The 22,373-nt window shown below is 42.2% G+C and overlaps 1 protein-coding gene across 4 annotated transcripts in view; it reads right to left on the bottom strand.

The window, feature by feature from the left end:
• dennd4c (DENN/MADD domain containing 4C) overlaps positions 1-22,373 on the bottom strand; it is a 259,275-nt gene that overhangs the window by 212,472 nt on the left and 24,430 nt on the right. Inside the window, exon 1 of one of the 4 annotated variants that reach the window (XM_080188657.1) lies at positions 4,474-4,710. The exons of 1 other annotated variant lie outside the window; for it this stretch is intronic. The gene's annotated coding sequence lies outside the window, so the exon portion shown is untranslated. Of the gene's footprint in view, positions 1-4,403; positions 4,425-4,473; positions 4,711-22,373 lie in introns of those variants that run through there. 2 more of the 4 variants (XM_080188658.1, XM_080188660.1) reach the window with 2 other exon arrangements.

Here is a 22,373-nt window from a genome sequence, read left to right as displayed (position 1 = left end):
CTTTTACATCCTTTGCAAATCAAAATGTTCCCACAGATGTGATGACTAGAAAGTCTGATCCTTTAACATTGATTAAGGAATAAATATTTGTTATAGTATCTTGGATAACTCCATTATTCTTCAATTACATCCTTACATGTTTTTATTTTACAGAATTAACATAAAAATAGAAGTAGACCACCTGGCCCTTCAAGTCAGTTCCGCCATTCAATATGATTGTATCTTCTGCCTCAATTCCACTTTTCCACCTGTTTCCCACGTCCCTTTGTTCCCCCAGGGTATCAAAATATATTTATCTGAGTCTTGATTACATTTCATGGAACATCCATACCTTGAGGTTGACAATTACAAAAGACTCTCTGCGGTTAAGTGAATAGATTTCTCATCTCAGTTCTAAATGATCAGCTCCTTATCTGATGCTGTGGTCCCGTGTTACAGGTTCCATTGTCGGGGAAAACAACCTCTCAAAATCTACTACTCTATCGATATTCTCTATGTTTCAATGAGATCAATTCTCATGCTTCAAACTCAAGAGTATTGACCCAATATACTCAGCCTTTCGTCATCAGACAACTCTGATACCAGGAACCAATCTAGCAAACCTCTGCTGTACTGCATCCATTAAAGATCCTCAGACCAAAACTGTGCATGTACAGCCACACCACATCACTGTACAACTGCAGCATGACGTGCTTACTCTTGTGCTCCAACCTCCTTGCAAAAAGTATCAACTTGACATTTAAAGCAACCTTTCCTCTAATATTTATGATTTAGTGGGAAATTGACACTAAATGTCATGCCTTACATTAAAGCGAAGGCACCATTTATAAAAAAGTATCAGCAAAATCCACAATGAAACAGTCTGACTGTTATCATATGGAAAGCAATCCCAAATCCCACAATTGCTGCCTTCAATTAGATCTAGACTAATTGGAAACTGTCAAAGATCCTTATACAATTTAGTAAAATTAAGAGAATGGCAGCCATGACCTATAATTGCCTTTAAGTATGTCCAAGATGTGATTTCAAGTTTTTTTTTTCATCTTTGTTGTTCAAAGTCACCATTTTCACGAGGTAACGAGGTGCAACTCTTCTCTTACCCAGTTTCCTGCTACTTCAAACTCATGCAAAAGTCAAATCACATAACTTGAGTAGTTAATAAGTTGTAAAAGTACAAGAAGGAGAAAATGCAAACATAAAAGAGTAATTCTTTTTAAACTCTTACATTGTGCATTTCCTCAAAATTCAACTCTAAAAAAAATGTAGAGAAATAATGCCTCAAGTGTGACATCAAGGAGTTAAATACTTGGCAGGAGGATTGAGAGTGAGACCTGTTGAGAGGAAACACTAAGGTCTGATGTTATGTGGAGATGAGGAAAATCAGCAAAGTTATGAGATGATGGTGGGTGAATAATAGCAGATAGGTAACACTGGTATGTAGTGTTTGGGCTCTGAGAAGAGGCTTGGCACCAGGGACCTAATTTTGTAAGCTCTCAAACATACAGCAGCAATACCACTTCAACAGCCTGCATTATTGAACACAACAATTCCGGAGCTACACAACACACCTCAACTTAAAAATCCAAGCTACAGGAGTGGAACAAAACCATTCCTGAATGGAGACTGCACTCCAACCAGAAGATGTAATTTCTTTTGAGCTGTAGTATTTCTTGATGAACTATAACTGGAGCAGGACAGTAGCACAATGGTTAGCACTGCTGTCTCACTGCACCAGGGACCCTGGTTCAATTCTGGCCTTGGGTGACCGTTTGGAGTTTTCACGTTCTTGCTATGTCTCCATGGGTTTCCTTTGAGTGCTCTGGTTTCCTCTCAGTTCAAAAGATGTGCAGGTTAGGTTGACTGGCCATGTTAAATTATCTCTCAGTGTCCCAGGATGGATCGGTTTGTGGAACTTGTAGGATAAATAAGTGGGGTTACAGGGCTGAGTATGATGGGCCAAATGGCCTCCTTCCGCACTGCAGGGATTCTATGATCTTGCAGCTAAAAAAAAAACACTTTTCGCCCTTCTTTTCTGTATTGTGCAATAATGCAGGACTTCAAAAATATGGGGATATATTGCATTTAAACTATAATTGTTAACCATAGTGTTTTCAAAACTGAAGAGTTTCTATAGAAAAAGGGATATAAGGCCACTTCTACATTAAGCTTGTAAACAAACTATTGACAAAGATTCATTACTGACTTGGAGCTATCTGAAGACAGTTATCCAAATCTTGAATTGCACCCACCAACATACTTGGTGAAATCATGGATACTAACCTATGCCTATAGCTTACATCACCAATCTCTGGTAGGTGAACAATCAACAATAATAGCAAAATATATAAACAGGTGGCTTTCTTTAGTCAAAGCAACGTCCCAAACATGTGGGGATGCATTACAACATTCTCCAATTTCTATTTGTCCTGTCTCGATAACATATTTACTCAATTTACTGAGTGGGAAAGAGCAAAGAGGATATTTTAGGGCTCAAGACCTCAGCAGCTGAAGACAAAGCCACTAACAGTGGAACAAGATGTGCAAGAGGTCAGAATTGGAAGAGCATAGATTGCTCAAAATTGTGGGGTGGAATGTGGTTACACAGAGAGGAGTGAGGGCATGGAGGAATTTAAAAACAAGGTTGAGAATTGAAAAATCAACATATTGCTTTTTTGAGAGCCAAAGTAAGCCACTGAACAGAGATAATAGTGATGCACTTTTATGAGTTGGGTACAAGCAGCAATGTTTCAAATGAACTTAACTTTATGAAGGACGAACGTTGGGAATCCAGACATAAGTATTGGAATAGCTACATCTCAGGGTATTAAAGGCAGGAACAAGAATTTTAGCAGCAGATAAACTGTGTGACGATTGGAGTCAATAACATTAGAAGTCTCAGCAGTGGCCTTTGTGATTGTGCAAGTTAGTGATGTGAAACTACTTCAGCATCAAATACAGTGCCCTGGTTGCAAAGAATCTGGTTCCCAAGTATTTTTGATTTGATTTATTATTGTCACATGTACTAACAGCAAAAAGTATTGTTTCTTGCGCACGATACAGACAAAACATACCATTCATAGAGAATGAAACGAGACAGTGCAGAATGTAATGTTACAATCATAACTACAACGTAGGGAAAGACCAACTTGATGCAAGATAAGTCGATTCAGAAGTCTGACAGCTGCAGAGAAGGAGCAGTTCTTGACTCGGTTGGTATCTTTTTCCCAAAGGGAAGTGGTGGAAGGGAGAATGTCTGGGGTGTGTGGCGTCCTTAATTATACTGGCTGCTTTGCCAAGGCAGCAGGAAGTGCAATGGTTGGGAGGCTGGTTTGCGTGATGGATTGGACCTCATTCACGACCTTTTGTGGTTTCTTGCAGTCTTGGGCAGAGCAGGAGCCATACCAAGCTGTGGTACAACCAGAAAGAATGCTTTCTACGGTGCTCCTCAAAACCTACGTTCTTAGGCACTCTTATACAAAACCATAATATTCACTACACATCCACTGAATTCTATCTGGTACCCTCATTGTACCTTGAGCGTCCATCATGTCACTACCACAGGTGAGTTAGTTCAAGGAGAAGCCTCTTATTACAGACAGGATTTCGTTCTGAGCTGGGTGTTTCCCCCCAAGTCAATGACAAACTCAGACAAGTGGTCACTTGGACAGAAGTACCAGGGGACTGAAACTTTCCAAACCAAGCAAGACTCAGCCTTCAGAAGCAACAAAAAAGATAAGTTGGAAAACGCCCATTTTAAAAAGGATATTGCGGCTCACTGACGCTTAGCATTGTGGTTTCCAGCTGTTCAACCATTAAACTATCACAGGTTTGAACATTAGTTAAAAACGTGAAAAAAAATTCTCGTTTTCAGCAATTTTACCCATAAATCATGCTCAAGTATATCCTGCAGCGACTGTTAGATTTTCTATCCCTCTCAGACCAAATTAACAGATACTTTCTAGAGTTTTTCCAATTTGACTTTATTTAATGCCTACAGCGCCACTCTTTACTCCCCTACCGTAACATAGCTAGAGACGTGTTGACGATCAAACTGAAGCGAACACTCAACTCTTCAGAGTTTATTTTTTAAAACTGCCTTCAGACAGTAAATGTGGACGAATTATCTCTGGCTGAGGTCGTGCGATCAACAGGTTAGTTCACCTGTAGCATTTCTGATCTCATCCACCGGAAACCTTACAGGAGTAGAAACTTTAAAAATGTGGAATTGGGGGCGGCTGGACTGGACACGGTGCGCAGCAGCTCGTCTGCGGCCCGAGAGCTGGGATCTCTGAGAAGATCCCTCACGGTCGCTTGGACACGCACCGAGCCCCCGCCCCGGGGCTTGTTTACTCATCACAACCCGAAAGGGTTTAAAATAAAACCAAGGGAAGCGGCCCACTCACTGAGCAACGGGGCAAGTTTCGCTGGGATAGGCGAGGGTTCCCGGTAACGAAGCCCTTCTGCAACACTCACCCTCACCTGTCGTCGCCGCCTCCTCTCACCGAAACAACATGAAGAGAAAGCGCCACAAGTGGAAGAGTCGAAATCTGACTGAACTTCAAATCAAAAAAAACAGCTGCCCTGCAACTGTCGACACACCTCCGTCGCTTTCCTTTTTTTCTACCCCCCGCTCTCCCTTGACTCGACCTCCACAGCCCGTGGTTCCCGGTCTCCCCCGTCACTGCAACAGTCGACCCACCGCCATATTTGTTTGTGACTTTTCACTTCAGCCGGAGATCCCGCCCCTCCTCACTGGATGATTGACAGCAATCACGTCCCGCCCCTCTTCTGTGATTGACAGCGGAGATTCACGCCCACGGTCCTTGCCTCACGAGATGACTGACAACCGCCATGTCCCGCCCCTCTTCCGTGATTGACAGCTGTAGTTCTCGGTCAGGCCACGCTCCTATTCTGGGGATGATCACCGGGCACCACCCATTCTCATGACTGACAATGGAAGATCGAGGCCACACCCCCTCTCGAGATAATTGACTGCCATGATTGACAGCAAAGGTTCTCTCGCGCCGTTCCCACCTCCTACCTTGATTGACAGCAGCAGTTCGTTCTGCCGTGCCCGTCCCGGGAATAATTGACATCAAAAGTTCCCTCTATGCGCCCCTGCTTCCCCAGTAGCAGCTGAGATTGCCAGCTATGCTCAACTGTTGACAGCAAAGGTGCAAATATTCTTTTGGATCGGCTGATAAAAGTGACCCCAGGTCACGGAACAAGCTTATTGTCTCCAGCCAGGACAGTTAGTGAGATTTTGCAAGCCCAGGCTGGGTATGGGGGTTACAGAAATAGTGACATGAACCCAAGATCCCAGTTGAGGCCATCTTCATGTGTGCAGAACTTGGCCATCAGTCTCTGGTCAGTGACCCTTGTGTTGTGTGTCGTGAAGGTCACCTTGAAGGACACTTACCTGAAGCTCAAAGGCCAAATGTCCATGACCACTGAAGTATCCCCAACAGGAAGAGAACACACTTGCTTGGTGATTGTCAAGCAGAGTTCATTCCTGTTGAGGAACACTTCAGCGGTCATGGGCATTCAGTCTCCGAGCTTCGGGTGAGCATTCTCCAAGGCGGCCTTCATGACACCTGACAACGCAGAGTTGCTGAGCAGAGACTGATTGCCAAGTTCCGCACACGAGGACGATCTCAACCAGGATCTTGGGTTCATGTCAGACTATCTGTAGCCTCCACAACTTGCCTGGGCTTGCAAAATTTCATTAGCTGTCCTGGCTGGAGACAATACACATTTCTTTAACCTGTGCTTAACGCTCTCTCCACTCACATGGTCCATACCTTTAAGACTTGATTACTTATAAAGACTCGCTTTCCAACCATTATGTTGTAAATTGGGTTTGTCTCTTTATATGCCCTGTTTGTGAACAGAATCCCATTTACCTGACAAAGGAGCAGCGTTCCGTAAGCTGGTGGCTTTTGCTACCAAATAAACCAGTTGAACTTTAACCTGGAGTTATGAGACTTCTTACTGTTTACCCCAGTCCAACACTGGCATCACCACATCACCAAACAAGCAGCAGCAGTTTCCCCTTTCAGGGCACCACTCATCTGCCTAAGGAACATGATCCAATAAAACTAAACAGTAAAAGTCCCAATGGAAATATATGGATTATTCTAAATTAAATCAGAATATTGTTATTAATGCTTCTAAAACAGTCTCTGTTGTGGTGCCTACTGGTTACAGAAAGCAACAATTGTACCTGTGGCCTAGGCACGGACAATATCACAAGAGACAAGTAGGCAGTCCCACCATGGAACATATCCATCCTACAAATCTCTCATACTCTCAGAAGGTCCTCTGAAATACTCTCCCCTCCCCCTCAGCAGCCAAAGATCAGGGGCATGGATACGCTAAAGTGTAACCAAAAATTGAAAAAAATGGATAATATAGTGAGAGTGGCTGTATTTTGCTTGGGCCAATCAAATGTTGAGGCACTCAACAGCTTTATATTTTAGAAACTATTGGATGACTTGATGTGCTGTAATGGTCTAGAAAACTTGAATTTCCAATGAGCTGATTTTCACTGCATAAGACTTCTGCAAATCTTTCTTACACTGGTCTCAGTTTCAGATACAAGAGGACAGCCTCAACTGGGATCTTGGGTTCATGTCACACTATCTGTAACTCCGACAACTTGCCTGGGCTTGCACAATCTCACTAACTGTCCTGGCTGGAGACAACATACATTCTTTAACCTATGCTTAACCCTCTCTCCACTCACGTTGTCCGTACCTTTAAGACTTGATTACCTGTAAAGACTCGCATTCCAACCATTACATTGTAAATTGAGTTTGTGTCTAATATATGACCTGTTTGTAAACACAAATCCTCATTCACCTGATGAAGGAGCCTGAGACTCCAAAAGCTAGTGCCAAATAAACCAGTCGGACTTTAATCTGTCGTGAGACTTCTTACTGTGCTCAGTTTCAGAGACATAGGCTGAACACTTACCCAGAAGTTTTACACTATTTAATATCTGGTGTAACTCCTTATCTGACAACACCATCCCAACTCCATTTCCTTTTTGCCTTTCATTCCTCCATATCGAATATCCTTAGAAATGCAATTCCCAGGCTTGGTCAGGCTGTAGTCATTTCTCTGTAATCGCAATCATATCATACCTATGTATACTAATTTGCACTATTAATTCATCTATTATAGCTACCTTTAAATCAGGATGTTTTTGCAGGGCAGATCTAAATGTGGCATGAAAGGGACTGAGAGATTTTGAATAAACCTTTATAAAAGGGCCTTCCAATTCTCAATACCCAAGTTCATAAATACAGTATAGCAAGGTACCAAAAAGACAGTTGATGCATGTAAAAATATCCCAGCTTAAAAAATCTTCAGGAGGGCATGGATTTGATAGGGAGAAACATGGTTGAAAAGGGAAGACAAACACTAAGTTTTACCAATAAATGTCATTGGTAATCAAGGCACATTGCATATCAAGGCACAATACTGTAACTATTTTATTGTAATTAAATTTTACTGAGATATTCATATATGTTCTTACCCGCTATTAAACATTTTGACTTTTTACCGGCATACACAGTACACTTTATATTATGTGCTACATTTTGACATGATCTCACTTCCAGAACTATTCTTTAAATCTATATTAGATTTGTTCAACATTTGAAGGAATGCATTAGTTATTTATTTCTTTGTTGATTGAGTGACACACCTTGAGTCAACAAAGAACAGTATCGACATTACCAGTTGATAATTCTACAAGCAACTTCTTCCTTCTCCCAAAAAATAAAAATTCATGGAAAAAGGAGTCTATCTTTAATAGTGAGGTCAGGCCCCTTTGTGACAACATTACAAACCACAAATCGGAAGACAGCTTGGATTTTTATTTTATTCTATTTAGCATTCTTGTAACGTGATATGTTGATATAAACAACCATGATACATCGTGTTGACAGCAGTGAACAAATTAAGTAATGGAAGGGTTCAGTTGATGGCAAATGAATCTCAAGTTGGTAAATTAAAGAAAGGGTAAAACAGAATTCATTTTTGTGCCCAAGATGGAGATTTGACCACCATGCAAAGCAGATTCAAGTTTCAAAGTTCTGAAACTATGTAATTTGAAATTTACATATTTAAGAAATAACCACTCCAGGTTGATCAAGACCAGAAAGCTCTCACAGCTTCGATGCCTTGTTTTTCTGAGTTAGTTGATTTGTGTATGGTGTCATGGTGAGGGAAAAAATAATCAATATATTTTTGGAAAAGTCTTTACCTGAAATGCTAATCTGTTTTTCATATAGGGTCAGAATGTCCTACTGTGTATGTCCAGAATTCTCTCATTTATTATTTCAGATTTCCAATTTTTTTAAAAATTCCACTCATCATTGTTATTTGGACAGGCTGAGTGTGGGCAGTTGCATAATGTGGATAAATGTGAAGTTATCCACTTTGGTAGCAATAATGGGAAGATAGATTATTACTTGAATGGGAGTAAATTGAGAGAGGTGGATCCTTAGCAAGAGATTGGAGTCATTGTGCATCAGTCACTGAAAGCATGCACGCAGGCACAGCAGGCAGTAAAGAATGCAAATGATAATGTCAACCTTCAGAGCAAGAGGATTTGAGAATAGGAATAGGGATATTTTACTGCCATTGTACAGGGTGTTGGTGAGGTCTACGTCTGTGAACACAAAGTGAAAATAGGAACAGCTGTGTTGATGCTTTAATCCATTACCAACTTTCATTGCTTCAGCTTGAAGAATGGCCACTTAGACAATAACTGATCGTTCTTGCGCTTCCAGGATCCAGCGTGATGCACCACCTCAAGGACAGTAGGGATAAGTTATCACCTTAATACAAAGTCATGGTTGAAAGGCATTTGTCATTGATTATTTTAGTAGAAAATAAACATCGAAAGTATAGGGTTGCTTCTTGAGTTCTTACGGCATGATGGGAAATTGGCCTTTACTAACTGAATAATATTTTCTGTTATGTCATCAGATACAGTTGTTGTTTCTCTTCCTGCACCCGGTGGTGCACTTGGCAGATATTTTTCATCTATTCCATAATGGAATTTTTCCTGTAACAGGGCATGAGCCTATTAGAGGCTTTTATCTTGAGAGGCGCCACTCAAGCTGACCAGACGTCTTTTCCATTCTTACTGCCTGCCTGCCATTGGCACACTGGAAGGAGTTTGCAGGTTGATATTCGACCTGTTGGCTGTGTTAAAGAATGCATCTTTCTTGGCCATCAAGTCCTGGATGGGACTTGAACTTGCAGCATCTGGCTCAGAAGCAAAGGTACTACCCACTGTGCTACAAGACATTTGCTGCAGCTGCAAGGTTTACCTCTTATCCTTAAACGATGACCCCCAATTCTGGAACCCCTCACCACTGGGTACATTCTTTCTGATCCTACCCTTTCAGAATTTTAAGTCTCTATGAGATCCTGTCTCACTCTTCAAAACTCCAGTGAATATAATCCTAACCGCCTTAGTTTTTCCTCATACGACACATCTGCCATCCCAGGAATCTTTGCTGTATTCTACTCCCTCTATAGCAAGGACATCCTTCCTCCGATAAGGACATCAAAACTGCACACAATACTCCAGGTGTAGCCTTACCAACACCCTCCACAATTGCAGTAAAACATCCCTACTCCTGTACTCAAATCCTCTTGCTCTGAAGGCCAACGTACCATTTGCCTTCTTCACTGCCTGCTGTATCTGCATGCTTACTTTCAGTGACTGATGCACAACAACTCCAATCTCTTGCTAAGGATTCACCTCTCTCAATTTACTCCCATTCAAGTAATAATCTATTTTCCTATTATTGCCACCAAAGTGGATAACTTCACATTTGTCTACATTATACTGCACAGCCTGTCCAAATCACGCCGAAGCATCTCTGCATTCTCATGTATCCATCGCTTGTACACAGATTCTTGACTAGGAGCCCCCAGATTCACAGTGCTGCCCCCATCACCAAATCTCCATCATCAGAAGACTTGGCAAATGGTCTCTGGTAGAAGTCCGTACCTGATTATTTTTAATGTGGGGACTTTGGGGTGCCATTTTTGTCCACACGATCTTGACAGGTTGGTAGTCAGATTTTGGTGACGTGGTCGAGCCACAATGCATGAGACTGCCTTGCCAATGCAGCATTTTTGCACCTTCACGACTGGTGGGATGCATAATTTTCATTTGCCTTTTCAGCTATTGAAGACTTTTCAGGCTGGACTTTATCTGGTACCTCTCCCTCATAACCAAGGTGGCCCTTCTAGGATCAATCCCACCTATACTGATTGTTTCTTCAATGCCGCTGAGTCAAAATCCTGGCACTCCCTCCATGACAGGAATGTGGGTATAGATACATTGGATAGACTGTAGCAGTCCAATAAAGCAGCTTACCACCATCTTCTCAAGGCCAGAGATGAACAATAAATGATATGGCCTTGCCATTGACAGTCACATTCCAAGAATTAATTTTAAAAAGTTATGAGCTGACAGCCTCATTGCCATAAGTACAGCAAAATCTTGGCCACTTCGAGTTGTTTCCATTCCACTTCTTCGGTATTTATGACAATTTATTTTGTTTTAAAAGGGCCGTATTCCTTTAAACAGTGACTGTTTTCTTTATTACTTCTTTGTGCTAGACTGTAGATCTGTGAATATTACTTTCAATTTGACCATCTGGCATTCAAGAGTGGCTTGAAGTGACATTTGCTTTGAATTTCTGTCCTCAGGTGGAGAAACCAGACTTTCAGGATCACCTCTTTGCTGGGAGAAAAATGGAATTCAGTGCATGATAAACTACAGGTAAAAACCTGCATTCTGCCACACCTTGACATTGTACTTTGGACCTTAAACATGAGATGCTTCTTATAATAACAGGAATTATTTGCAAAAAAATGCAATTAATATATTTTTGATCTTGCATTTGTTTAAGAATAATCAAGCACAACTAAATTAAATGTATCAAAATAATTAGTGGTTTGATTCACTGCCTAAAAACAATGCATGGTTTTGGCAAATGCTCTTAGCACAGCAAAATCAAAGAAAACTTTATTAGGCTTTTTCCTTCGTAAATTTGATAATATTGCAAGACAGAAAACCAAAAATGGAATACATTACTCTGATTTCTTTCATATTGATCACAGATTTTGTAATTGGTTACAAATCAAAACACAGATGAGCTCCACCTATTGCACAAAATTGGGAAAACATGGAGCAGCAAGAAGCAAAGGACAACTGCAAGGTTGAAAAACTGAAAATGCTGGAACAAAATGGGTGGCAAGATGGTGGCATACTGATAACATCACTTGAGTAATAATTTAGAGGCCCAGACTAAAGTTTTAAGGATATGGGTTCAAATTCCACTCAGCAACTGCTTGAGTTTAAATTCAAGAATAAATCTGGAATATAATAGTCTCAGGAATACCAACGATGACAACCATCATTGATTGTTGTAAAAGCCCGTCTAGTTTACAAATGTGCTTTAAGGAAGGAAATCTGCCATCAGGTCACCTGTTCTGACCTACATATGACTCCAGACTGACAGAGGTCTCACCAGCAATGAAACTCACATATTGCCTTCAAAGTTTCAACACTTGGGTCAATGCTTCTTAGAAATTTAGCGTTGAATTTTCAATCACCTGTGGAGATGGAAGGTGGAAAGGAGGATACAGGCATGCTCTGAAAATTGCGCTCCTGGATGTTGCCAGCCCTGCCCCACCCTTTGAAAGTTCCATTGATGCACTGGGCTGGCAATATGCACATCTCCAATTAACTTGCTGTTTAGCGCGTTGAAGTGTTTGTTAACAGGCTGGAAAAAGAACCAAATTTTCAAAGCTGAGAATGGGACAAGCAAATGGTCCAGGACAGGTAGTGCACTGCACAGCTGTCGTGAGTACAGCCATAATTTATTGTAGTTCTGATTAAAAAAACTTGTATAAAAAGGATAGTTAAACTGAAATGTTCACAGAGTGGCACAAACTCGCCATCATCTCAGTACTTGAGGAATGAATGCTCAGGCATTTGTGTGGACCTTGAGGGTGCTGGCCCTCTGCACTCCTGCCTATCCCATTCCTCCATGCAATGGTAATACCTATCATTAACCTTTAAAAGTTGTCCTCAATCCTCCCCATGCTCGCCATTCTAATTGGATACCAAATTCAGCTCCAGGCAAATTAGGACCTTTCTCTTTAAACATCAAGTCACAGTGATGTGGTGTGGGATCAGGACCCGAGATGATTTCGCTATCAGTGACAGCATGACTGTTGCTGATGGGTTGGAGGGAGGGAGGGAGGAATGACAAAGTGACAGATGCCAAAAAAAGATGAGTTTGGGGAGGCAGAATTTGATGGGGTTGAGGAGATTAAGTAGGGGTAAGGTGACAAAGGACTGTTAGCACAAAGGAAAAAAATGTTAAATTTGAGACATTGTGGGACTGTGAAACAACATAGGTCTGCAACGACAGGGACAATAAATAGGTTAACAAGAATAATGTAGCAGAACTTTGAATAAGCAGTAATTTGGAGAATGGGGGGGGGGGCCATCCAGGCGAGCATTGGAATAGTTGAATCTGGAGGTGTTAAAAGCATGGGTGACAGTTTCAGCAGTAGACGGGCTGCGATCAAGACAAAAACAGGCAGTATTACTGAGATAAATGCAGGTGGTCTTCGTGATGGAGTCCAATTTTGATGGAATCACACGGGAACTTTCAAAAGTTGATCGGAAGAGTCTGTTGGCAGGCAAAAGGACGGCTAATAAGTGATAGGCTTTCAAAAGTATATGAATCAAGGTTCAGGGTAAGCATATTCCTTTTAGAGTGAATGGCAATGCTGGTAAAGTAGGATGACTTGAAGCCCTAGTCAAGAAGAATAAGGCATATGACATATATAGGCAGCTGGGATCAAGTGGATCCCTTGAAGAATATAGAGGGTGTTGCAGTAGAATTGAGAGAGAAATCAGGAGGGCAAAAAGGGGACAGATAAGGTAAAGGAGAATCCAAAGTGTTTCTACAAATACATAAAGAGCAAAAGAGCAACTAGGAAGAGAGTAAGGACTCGTAAAGATCAACAAGGTAATCTGTGTGCGGAGCCACAAGAGATGAGCAAGATCCTAAATGAATATTTCTTATCAGTATTTACTGTTGAGAAAGGCATGGATGTTAAAGAACTTGGGGAAATAGTGATGTCTTGAGGAGTGTACATATTACAAAGAAGTAGTTCAGAGACAGAGGTTTACAGCATGGAAACAGGCCCTTTGGCCCAACTTGTCCACGTCACCCTTTTTTTTTTCAAATCCCTAAGCTAATCCCAATTGCCTGCATTTGGCCCATGTCCCCCTATACCCATTTTACCCATGTAACTGTCTAAACGCTTCTTAAAAGACAAAATTGTACCCACCTCTACTACTACCTCTGGCAGCTTGTTCCAGACACTTACCACCCTCTGTGAAAAGATTGCCACTCTGGGCACTTTTGTATCTCTCCGCTCTCACAAACCTATGCCCTCTAGTTTTAGACTCCTCTACCTTTGGGAAAGATGTTAACTGTCTAGCTGATCTGTGCCCCTCATTATTTTATAGACCTTTAAGATCATCCCTCAGCCTTCTACGTTCCAGAGAAAAATGTCCCAGTCTATTCAGCCTGCCCTTGTAACTTAATCCATCAACTCCCGGTAGCATTCTAGTAAATTTTTTCCACACTCTTTCTAGTTTAATAATATCCTTTCTATAATAGGGTGACCAGAACTGTACACAGTATTCTAAGTATAACTTCAACAAGACATTCCAACACTGTATTCAATGTTCTGACCACTGAAATCAAGCATGTTGAATGCCTTCTTCACCACTCTATCCACCTGTGGCTCCACTTTCAAGGAGCTATGAATCTGTATCCCCAAGACCTCTTTGTTCTGTAACTCTCACTAATGCCTGACCATTAACTAAGCAAGTCCTGCCCTGGTTCAATCTACCAAAATGGATCACCTCGCATTTATCTAAATTAAACTCCATCTACCATACGTCAGCCCACTGGCCCAATTGATCAAGATCCCATCGCAATCCAAGATAAATTTCTTCACTGTCCACCATGCCACCAATCTTGGTGTCATCTGCAAATTTACTAACCATGCCTTCTATATTCTCATCCAAATCATTAACATAAATGACAAATAACAGTGGACCCAGCACTGATTCCTGAGGCACACCGCTGGTCACAGGCCTCCAGTTTGAAAAAAAACTCTCTACAACCACCCTTTGGCTTCTGTCAAGAAGCCAATTTTGTATCCATTTAGCTACATCATCCTGAGAGATTTAGTCCTCTGCAACAGCCTACCATGTGGTACTTTATCAAAGGCCTTGCTAAAGTCCATGTAGACAACATCAACTGCATTGCCCTCATCTACCTCCTTGGTTACCCCTTCAAAAAACTCAATCAAATTTGTGAGACGTGATTTTCCACTCTCAAAGCCATGCTGACTATCCCTAGTCCGTCCTTGTGTCTCTAAATGCCTGTAGATCCTGTCTCTCAAAATACCTTCCAACAGCCTACCCATCACAGAGGTGCTGGAAGTCTAAAAGCACATCAAGGTAGATAAATCGCCAGCACCTGATGAAGTTTATCCCAGGATGTTGTGCGTGGCTAGGGAGGAAATTGCAGGTTCCCAAGCAAAGATATTTGAATTATCGACAGCCACAGGTGAGGTGCCTGAAAATTGGAGGGTGGTAAATGTTGGGCCTTTGTTTAAGGGCTTCAGGGAAAAGCCTGGGAATTGGAGGGTGGTGAACCGAACATCTGTAGTGGGTAAGTCGTTAGAATGTATTCTAGAGATAGGATCCGCAGGCATTTAGAAAGACAAGGAGTGATTAGGGACAGTCAACATGGCTTTATGAGTAGAAAATCACGTCTCATAAATTTGATTAAATTTTTTGAAGGGGTAACCAAAAAGGTAGACGAGGGCACTGCAGTCAATGTTGTCCATGTGGACTTTAACAAGACTATTCATAGGGTACCACATGGTAGTTTGTTGCATGAGATTAAATCTCATGGGATCCAGGGCAAGGTAGCCAATTGGTTACAAAATTGGCTTGATGACAGAAGACAGAGGGGTGGTTATAGAGTTGTTTCTCAAACTAGAGGCCTGTGACCAGCAGTGTGCCTCAATAATCAGTGCTGGGTCTACTGTTATTTGTCATTTATATTAATAATTTGGATGAGAATTTAGGAAGCACGATTACTAAGTTTGCAGATGACACCAAGATTAGTGACATAGTGGACAATGTAGGTTATCTAAGATTGCAATTGGATCTTGATCAATTGGGCCAGTGGGCTGATGAATGGCAGATGGAGTTTAATTTAGATAAATGCGAGGTGATGCAGTTTGGTAGATTGAACTGGGACAGGGCTCAGTTAATGGTAGGTCTTTGGGGAGAGTTATAGAATAAAGAGATCTACGGGTACAGGTTTATAGCTCCTTGAAAGTGGAGTCACAGATGGATGGGGTGGTGAAGAAGGCCTGCAGCATGCTTGGATTCATTGGTCAGAACATATTGTTGAAGTTGTACAAGACATTGGTATGGCCACACTTGAAATATGGTGTACGATTCTGATCACCCTATTATTGAAAAGATATTATTAAATTAGAAAGAGTGCAGAAAAGATTTACTAGAATGCAACTGGGACTTGATGGTTTGCGTTGTCAGGAGAGGCTGGATAGCCTGGGACATTTTTCTCTGAAGCATCAGAGGCTTAGCGGTGATCTTATAGAGACCTTAAAAATAATGAGGGGCATAGATAAGGTGGATAGTCAATATCTTTTCCTAGAACTTGAGGGCATTGGTTTAAGATGAAAGGGGAGCGATACAAAAAGGTCCATAAGGGCAATTTTTCCACAGAGGGTGCCGAGTCTGGAACAAACTGCCAGAGGTAGTAGTAGAGGCAAGTACAATTTTGTCCTTTAGAAATCATTTGGACAGTTACATGGGTAAGATGGGTCTCGCAGCATAAGCCAGATGCAGGCAATTGGGACTAGCTTAATGGTAAAAACTGGGCGACATGGACAAGTTAGGCTGAAGGACCTGTTTCTATGTTGTAAACCTCTATGACTCTAAATAGGGGTCAGAAATTCAGCTTGGTCTCAAAAGGACAAGATTGTATAAATTCTGAAAAGATAGCTGATGACCAGATTATAGACTTAGATCTAATTACAAGACTGGTTATCTAATGCTGCTGACTTGTCAGCTACCTAAGGAGTTTACTCCAACATAGTTCTTGAGCAATGTGGCCAGTTATTCATCTTCCAATCATAGGGATAAATGCAAGAATTCAACTTTCAACTCTGCTGTCCTTTCAAGTACTGCCCCATATTAAACATTGCCTTTAAATATACTATTGGCCTTCTAGTCTATCCTCATCTTAACACACTTCCAACTCCCTGTTTAACTATTTTGTATCAAGTTTCCATTCCTTCTATAACACCAAACATCAAATGCTAAGCAAAGTATGAATGACAGTTTCTGTCATTATGATTATGGTCAATATAATCTCCTTATTCTTTTTGACCTCGCTAATTTTTACTTTGATTCCGCATTCAATTTTATGGACTTTCCATCATTCTGCTTGGTGGAACTGCCTCACTGCCTCATTTTTACCTATCCAATTGTACCTAAAGTATCTGCAAGAGTGGTTTCTCTAACTATCCCATGTGGTGACCCTGGGAATTTTCAGGGACCCTGAATCTCCAGGAACCACCCTTAGCGTACTCCTCTTCCAATCCATATACATCTGCAACTGAAATATTATTTGCTGATGTGGGTCAGATTCCACATGTACACAAGTAACACCCAGCTCTGCCTCTCTATCTCTTTTGACCCCTTCCCTGTTATTTTGGCAGCCTGCTTGTTTGACGTATAACAGAATGTAAAAAATAGAAGAAAGAGTAGGCCATTTGGTTCCTCAAGCCTGCTCCATCATTTAGTAAGCTCAGATGATCTGATTGTGGGGTCTGAATTCCATCTTACTGCTTGTGCTCCCATATACGTGGGCCCCATTGTATATCAAATATCTGTTTAACTCAGCTTTGAATATATTCAATGACTCAAACTCCACTGCTCTCTCAGGTAGAAAATTCAAAGATTACCAACTCTCTGAAAGAGGAAAATCCTAATTTCTGTCTCTCCGCCCCCCCAACATATATATTTCAATAAGATCATCTCTCATTCTTCTAAACTCCAATGAACATAGGCCTGATCTTTAAGTTTCTTAATAAGATAAATCTCTTCATGCCATGAATTAAATTATTTCATCCCCCTTGCTTTTAAGACCCACTCTTGGCTTGCCCTCCAAATTTCTTGCTGTGACTATACGTAACTTTTTATGATTTATGCCTGTGGACACCTAGATCCCTCTGTATCGTAGCATTCTGCAGACTTTCTTCACTTAAATAATATTCTGCTTTTCTACTCTCCCTACCAAAGTGGACAACCTCACATTTCCCACATTATATTCCATCTGCCAAATTTTTGCCCATTATGTAACCTATCTATATCCCTTTGCAAACTCCGTTTCTTCTTCAAAATTTGTTTTCCCACCATCTTGACATCATCAGCAGCTTTGGCAATACAGTTAACTCCTTGATCTAAGTCATTACTATAGATTGTAAATAGCTGAGGCCCCAGCACTGATGATCCCCATGGCACTCTACTACTGTAGTTAGTTTCATCAACTCTGATCAAAAGTTCTTCACACTACAGACATAAGAACATCAGAACATAAGAACATAAGAAATAGGAGCAGGAGTAGGCCATCTAGCCCTTCGAGCCTGCCCCGCCATTCAATAAGATCATGGCTGATCTGTCGCTGCTCAGTTCCACTTTCCCGCTTTCTCCCCATAACCCTTAATCCCCTCTCTTATCAAAAACCCATCAACCCGCGTCTTAAAAATATTTAGCGAGGCAGCCTCCACCACTTCAACGGGCAGAGAATTCCAGAGATTCACCACCCTTTGAGTGAAGAAGTTCCTCCTCAACTCCGTTCTAAACCGTCCCCCTTTTATCTTGAGGCTGTGCCCCCTAGTCCTACTGTCTTTTTTGAGCGGGAAGAGTCTCTCCACCTCTATCCTATCCATCCCATTCATCATCTTATACGTCTCAATGAGATCTCCCCTCATTCTTCTAAACTCTAACGAGTACAAGCCCAGTTTATTCAGCCTCTCCTCATAGCTCAACCCCCTCAACTCCGGTATCAGCCTTGTAAACCTCCTCTGCACTCCCTCCAAGGCCAAAATATCTTTGCGCAGGTGTGGCACCCAAAACTGCACACAGTACTCCAGCTGCGGCCTCACCAATGCCCTATACAGCTGCAGCAAGACCTCCCTACTTTTATATTCAATCCCCCTCGCTATGAAGGCCAGCATCCCATTCGCCTTCCTGACCACCTGCTGCACCTGCAAGCTGGGTTTTTGCAACTCATGCACAAGGACCCCGAGGTCCCTCTGCACCGTCGCCTGCTGCAGTTTTTCGTCCCGTAAGTAATAGTCCTTCCTACCATTCTTCCTACCAAAGTGGACCACCTCACACTTGCCAACATTAAATTCCATTTGCCATTTCCTGGCCCATTCGCCCAGCCTATCTAGATCCTTCTGCAGACTCTCCACACCCTCCGCACAATTTGCCGTTCCCCCAATCTTGGTGTCATCAGCAAATTTCGACACTTACTGCCAATGTGGTTGCTGCAGTTGCACTGGTGTCCACCAATTCTCACATACTACAGCTGCAACATATTGTCTGGCCTGCTATATTAATTGTCTTTTGTTTAATTAGGGTTTCAAATTTAGAAATATGATTCAATGATTTTAAATTAAACCAGAAATTATAAACTATATATTTAATACAGTTCATCTATCTCTTCAGTCCCAGTTTAAACTATTGCCCCAAATATTTTATCTGAGCTGTCACTGCCTCCCCAACTTCTGCCGCAACTCTTTCCATTGACACCATTCCTTGCAGTGACAACTGGATCAGGTTTACTGAGTTCGTTTACATAAGAACATAAGAAATAGGAGGAGTAGGCCATCCAGCCCTTCGAGCCTGCCCCGCCATTCAATAAGATCATGGCTGATCTGTCGTGGCTCAGTTCCACATTCCCGTCCTCTCCCCATAACCCTTAATCCCCTCGCTTATCAAAAACCCATCAACCCGCGTCTTAAAAGTATTTAGCGAGGCAGCCTCCACCACTTCAACGGGCAGAGAATTCCAGAGATTCACCACCCTTTGAGTGAAGAAGTTCCTCCTCAACTCCGTTCTAAACCGTCCCCCTTTTATCTTGAGGCTGTGTCCCCTAGTCCTACTGTCCTTTCTGAGCGGGAAGAGTCTCTCCACCTCTATCCTATCCATCCCATTCATCATCTTATACGTCTCAATGAGATCTCCCCTCATTCTTCTAAACTCCAACGAGTACAAGCCTAGTTTATTCAGCCTCTCTTCATAGCTCAACCCCCTCAACTCCGGTATCAGCCTAGTAAACCTCCTCTGCACTCCCTCCAAGGCCAAAATATCCTTGCGTAAGTGCGGCGACCAAAACTGCACACAGTACTCCAGCTGCGGCCTCACCAATGCCCTATGCAGCTGAAGCAAGACCTCCCTACTTTTATATTCAATCCCCCTCGCTATGAAGGCCAGCATCCCATTCGCCTTCCTGACCACCTGCAGGCTGGGTTTTTGCGACTCATGCACAAGCACCCCGAGGTCCCTCTGCACCGTCGCAGGCTGCAGTTTTTCGCCCCGTAAGTAATAGTCCTTCCTACCATTATTCCTACCAAAGTGGACCACCTCGCACTTGCCAACATTAAATTCCATTTGCCAATTCCTGGTCCATTCGCCGAGCCTATCTAGAGCCTTCTGCAGACTCTCCACACCCTCCGCGCAATTTGCCATTCCACCAATCTTGGTGTCAGCAGCAAATTTCGACACCATACACTCGGTTCCCTCCTCCAGATCATCTATATAAATGGTAAATAGCTGAGGCCCCAGCACCGACCCCTGGGGCACTCCACTAGTCACCAACCGCCAATCCGAATAGCACCCATTAACCCCCACTCTCTGCCTCCTATTTGACAACCAATCCTCTATCCACGCTAACACCCTACCCCCAACTCCATGTCCCCTTACCTTCTGCAATAACCTCTTGTGAGGTACCTTGTCAAACGCCTTCTGAAAATCAAGAAAGACCACATCCACCGGCTGTCCTCTATCCACCGCTCTAGACACATCCTCATAGAACTCCAATAAATTTGTCAGACACGACTTCCCCTTAACGAAACCGTGCTGCATCTGCTCTATCAAGCAATTCCCCTCAAGATGCCTCGCTATTTCCTCTCTTTACACTCTCTTCATTTTGTTCAATCCCAACATAAGCTTTTGATGTCATAACTGCCTCATCAGAACACAATCTAAATTTACCTCTGTAGTTTGGTGTGCTTTTAACCTTACCTAAGGCAAACATTTGTCACCTCCACATTCTATTCCAAAGCTCCCCCTTCCATTGTTCGCCAAGTGCAAACTTCATGTTAGACAGCTACCAGAATGAGCTGAAGTTCTGTTCACTGCTCACAACTCTGCATGTTTATATTAGGTCCTGGTTTTCCACTACCATAAAACGCTCATTTTTTACTTTATTTCCCTTCTTAATCTCACCCATCCTTCTCTTTGTAAACTTCTTCAACATTACAATCCTTTCTCCAAGTCTTTGTTCTTGATATTCCCGAACAAAGGACAAACTATTCATCTGAAGTGTTTGCTGCAAATGTGATTTATTGTTGTCACATGTATAGATATACAGTGAATGGTATCATTTATTGCACTTTAAAGATAGAGGTCATAGAGTATATAGGGGAGAAGTAGACATGTGTGTGCAGAGAAAAATCAATTTAATATAAGGTAGATCTATTCAGAAGTCTGATCGCAGCAGGGAAGAAACTGTTCTTGTTGGTATATGACCTTAAACTTTTGTATCTTTTTCCCGATGGAAGAAGGTGGAAAAGAGTATGTCCGGGGTGTGTGGGGTCCTTGATTATGCAAATAAGCAGCAGGAATAGGTCATTTCAACACTCAAGCCTTATCTGCTATTAATAAAATCATGGCTGACCCTCAAAAATGCATCCCACCTATCGCTGATAATCTAGCACCACCAAGAGCTTATCCACCTCTGCCTTAAAAATATTCAAAGACTCTGCTTCCTCTGCCTTTTCAGGTAGAGAGTTCCCAAGACTCACAACCCTGTGAAAGAAGAAATTTTGCCTCGTTGCTATTTTAAATGGGTAACACCTTATTTTTAAACGGAGACCCCTAGTTTCAGATTCTCTCATAAGAGGAAACATACTCTCCACATCCACTCTGTCAGGATCCCTCAGGATTGAATGTTTCAATCAAGTCACCTCTTACTCTTCGAAGCATCTGAAGGTAGAACGTATAAGATGATGAATGGGATGGATAGGATAGAGGTGGAGAGACTCTTCCCGCTCAGAAAGGACAGTAGGACTAGGGGGCACAGCCTCAAGATAAAGGGGGGGCGGTTTAGAATGGAGTTGAGGAGGAACTTCTTCACTCAAAGGGTGGTGAATCTCTGGAATTCTCTGCCCGTTGAGGTGGTGGAGGCTGCCTCGCTAAATATTTTTAAGACGCGGGTTGATGGGTTTTTGATAAGCGAGGGGATTAAGGGTTATGGGGAGAGGGCGGGAATGTGGAACTGAGCCACGACAGATCAGCCATGATCTTATTGAATGGCGGGGCAGGCTCGAAGGGCTAGATGGCCTACTCCTGCTCCTATTTCTTATGTTCTTATGTTCTTAGAACCTTAGCCTGTCCAACCTTTCCTTACACCGGAGCAGCGAGCACTCCGAAAGCTAATGGCTCTTCCTACCAAATAAACCTGTTGGACTTTAATCTGCTGTTGTGAGACTTCTTACTGTGTTTACCCTCGTCCAACACCGGCACCTCCATATCATGGCAACCTTTCCTTATCAGATACTCTACCCATTCCAGTTATTAGTTTGTTAAACCTCCTCTGAACTACTTCCTTACATCCTCCCTTAAATAAGGGACCAATACTGTGCACAGTACCCCTGATGTGATCTCACTAGTGCTTTGTATAACTGAAGCATAGCCTCCCTGCTTTTGTATTCAATCCTCTTTGCAATAAATGATAACATTCAATTAGCTTTCCTGATTACTTGCAGTATTTGCATAATAGTCTTTTTCAATACATGTACTAAGACACCCAGGCCCCTCTGCATCTCAAAGTTCTGCAATCTCTCACCCTTTCGATGATATGCTTCTCTTTTATTGTATGGCCTATAATTGAATTGGATTCTCC

The sequence above is a fragment of the Carcharhinus amblyrhynchos genome, chromosome 5 (assembly GCF_965287045.1).
Source record: "Carcharhinus amblyrhynchos chromosome 5, sCarAmb.v2.hapA, whole genome shotgun sequence".
In the NCBI taxonomy this organism is placed as follows: domain Eukaryota; kingdom Metazoa; phylum Chordata; class Chondrichthyes; order Carcharhiniformes; family Carcharhinidae; genus Carcharhinus; species Carcharhinus amblyrhynchos.
Note: the sequence above shows the minus strand (reverse complement) of the source record. Positions and strands in the feature narration are given on the sequence as shown.